The sequence below is a fragment of the Copadichromis virginalis genome, linkage group LG12 (assembly GCF_057382275.1).
Source record: "Copadichromis virginalis isolate Kocher_CV1m ecotype Utaka linkage group LG12, C_Virginalis_male_GT1.1, whole genome shotgun sequence".
Lineage (NCBI taxonomy): Eukaryota > Metazoa > Chordata > Actinopteri > Cichliformes > Cichlidae > Copadichromis > Copadichromis virginalis.
Genome location: NC_140629.1, coordinates 16,575,190 through 16,578,657, shown reverse-complemented (window position 1 = coordinate 16,578,657; position 3,468 = coordinate 16,575,190). Strand labels below are relative to the sequence as shown.

The 3,468-nt window shown below is 40.7% G+C and overlaps 1 long non-coding RNA gene across 1 annotated transcript; it reads left to right on the top strand.

Moving 5' to 3' along the window:
- The first annotated feature begins 355 nt into the window (after positions 1-355).
- Positions 356-2,882, top strand: LOC146696731 (uncharacterized). Its single transcript, XR_014923328.1, has 3 exons — positions 356-914; positions 1,387-1,872; positions 2,410-2,882. It is a non-coding gene; the product is annotated as an uncharacterized LOC146696731 (long non-coding RNA).
- Positions 2,883-3,468: the final 586 nt, after the last annotated feature.

Below are 3,468 nucleotides of genomic sequence, written 5' to 3'. Positions count from 1 at the left end.
TTAATGTGAGCTCTTTTGCTCATGAACTAAAATCAAGATAATAGCTAGGTGTCTGAAAAAGTATTTAGTTGGCAATTGTCCAGTTTTTTTTTTAAGAGCTTTTATTATTTGCTGAGATTTACTGGTAAACTTGGCATTTTTAGTCGAGTACCCGCTATTTGAAATTGAATGTGTTGAATCACAGCACCGAGAAGATAAGAAATATTGTTCAAACACCAGTTTGGATGAGTGAATGAAAAGCAGGCGAAAGAAGAGGTGTGAGATTATGCGTGTGTACGTGTAGAAAGCACCTAACAATGAAGAAACATCAACCACTGGTTATGTTACAGTAAGCAGAATCACAGCACTGTAGTGTGCCTTGATTTGAGGTGGTTGCATGCAGGCCTTGCTGGTGGTGCCTGCAGGCAGTCCTCTCGTTGCCCGGGAAACACAGATGGTGGATGAAGGGGGCGCATACAAAAGACCATAAACCTGTGGCAGCAGCTGGAGACCGAGACCAGCGATTAATTCAGGTCTGCGCGCTGAGTGAAAGAAGTTACTGTTCTCATTAATACCCTCCGCTCATGTTCTTTGTCCCGAGGCTTCCGACTCCACTTTATCCTATTTTCCGTGGACTGGACTCCCGTCAGTGCGCAGCTGTTGTTGGCACTCCCACATCTGCTTCTCTCCGCTCGGCAGCCATATAGAGAGGACGCACAGCCGCGGTTCGTGTTAGTAGCGTGCTGCCACTCGATCCAACCAGCCTTTCAGTGCGGGCGTAATCACTGCGCACACACACGACGCCTGTTTTCCCGTCTGATCGGCTTGCGGTCAGCCTGGTAGAGGAAGACGAAGAAAGCAGAAAAAAAGGCGAAGAAGGAGCGATCTTTTCTTATCGTTTGGTGACAGGTGGACGTGGATCCCGGAGATCACTGGTAGGAAAAAAAAATAGATAATTTATTTCCAATTATTCTGCTCTTCCGTTGCATTCAACTTTTACCCCCCTCTATCCCTCCCAATCCTTTAATAAGATCTATGTTTTTAGGCAAACACTAACTCCTTTAATCCCTCCAGTTGAGGGCCTAGATTATAGAGAATATGTCTTGTAGGTTGTAGGGTGTATACTCGTTTACCATAGAATATGAAAAATAATCTTGTAGTTATTTTTAATCTCAATACATCTCTCAATACAGCAGGATGCAACCTACCCTATATGTCTTTAATCTGCAGAGAACAAGCTGTAGTCATTATTTTTGCACTGATTTGCCAAGAGCAATGTCAAATAGTCCCAGCCTTAACTTAGATCTTCTAATATTAGAGTCACATCTAATATGAAGTATATATGAAGTATATACATAGTATATAGTATATAGACAAGTCCATTTGACTCAGTATTTTGCCTTTTAGGTACTCCCTGTGGATTCATCCACAGCGCTGCAGACAGAGACACACAGGATGCTGGGAGGATCCAGAAGGGAACCAACAGCAGGACAGGTTATGTGTACAGACTGGATTGTCGTCATTATCATCTCTAGGGAGGTCACACGGAAATTTAATAGCATTACTCAGTCATTTAGATAACTGATATTACTGACTCCTATCCTAAGTGACTCATATGTTTTTACAGTGGGTGTTTTTCAGTCCACCGTGTCTGATACTAAATATAAAGCAGTAAAAAGAAACAAAAAAAAAAAAGATGAAAGAACAACCAGTACCTGGGGGATCTTGTGAGGACAGTTGGGTTGTGTCCCACTTTTTTCTGCTGCTTTGTGTTGTGTGCTCTTCTCCAGTTACATCGATGGAAAAAGCAGATTGTTGGGGGGGCTCGACAGGACTTCATTGTACTCCCGGTGGCTTCGCTCCATTGCCCTCTACTGTGCTGCGTATGGACTGGTACAGGATCTAGCCACAGATTTATACCACTGACTTTTATTCCTCCACATTCACTTTTATGTTGTACACAGTGACTTCTTATATAAGTGCCGATGAATATAAAATACAGAGCCAGTTTTTTATGGACTCAGTCATGCTTTTGTGTGAGTGTGTGTCTCTGTGTGTTTGTGTTAAGCCTCTATGCTGGCACAGAGGACAGATAAATGAAGACCAGATAGAACGTGGGAGATCAGTTATGTGCTTAATCACTGACATTTATTATTATTATTATTATGCTTGCTATATGGTACTTTTCTCATGATTATGGTTAAGAGGTGAGATAAACCACAAATTGGATCATGTGACCAAATCATATTAGCATAATCTGCCCCTCGGGTGATTTTATTCAAGATTTTTGTAGAAAAGGAAATATTTGTCAATATTTTTCAAACCAGTACAAAACTATATCTTTGTAATCATGCCATCATTCGCTATATCTATATTATTTTATACTACACTATACCATCCTAATTCCCTTTATTGTGACTTGTCTTGCAGCGATGACCACATGGTGCCATTTTCCCTGCCCTGCACCTTCAGAAGAGCGAGTCCGTGTTCCAGTGTTTCCCTACTGAGAGATGACTTCTGCTTTTGCAAATCAGTGAAAACAGTAGTTCACTTGTTGCTTCGTGGTCAACATCAGTGTGCTCAGATTTAGCAGGGAGATATTTCATGGGTGTTGTACAGAATAATTTGATACAGTTTTTTTTTTCTTTTGTAAGTAATAAGCGCGTCCTGGCCCGTTCTCTGACTTTATTTTGCTGTTCAAAAACAGTGACGCGTGCGGTGACCTCTACTCTTTCTAACCCTCTGATGGTTTCTTCCTATATAAGATACTTCAGTCAAAGCGAGCAGTGTTTCACCAAGACTCTATTTTGTGTCTTTTCATAGCTGGAGTTTACTCTGACAGATTTGTGCAAAGCTCTGATATTTGAAAAAAAAAAAAAAAAAGCTGCTAAATTGTGTGAAAATGACAAGTTCCCAATGTGCCATTCACACAGTATGTTTTTGTTTGTGTGGAAACCTCTAAAGTTGATCACACTTGTGTGTGTGTGTGTGTGTTACGGGAGTGTCTACGTGAGTGCACGTGTTTCTTTGCATGTACCCTGTACGTATGTCTGCATGTGTCTCTTATCAGTCAGATGAAATGTATTTGTAACGGGCCTGAAGCTAAAAGCTGCTTTACTGTGGTTTTTGTTTTCACAGCTGCACACTCAATAACAGGCCTATATTCTTTTAGCCACTGGATGTACCAGATAAGGGATAAAACAACATTTACAAATGGTTCTTAGCATTTGTTACAACCTCACTGAAGTAGCAGTTATTATGCTGATTTAGATCACAAGGATGCCATTGGAAATTAATGGTCTGTAGTTTTCTAAACGATGCCCGCTGGCATTAATTAAGTTGTCCCGATGCCTGCAGTCCTATCATTTCACACTGAAGCCAATTTCAGCAAATGCTAATAATTATGCGTAAATAGATTTTTACCCACATCTGGGTTGTACTAACAGTATCTCACTAATCTCTAACAGTACTAATATATGTGCTAACAGT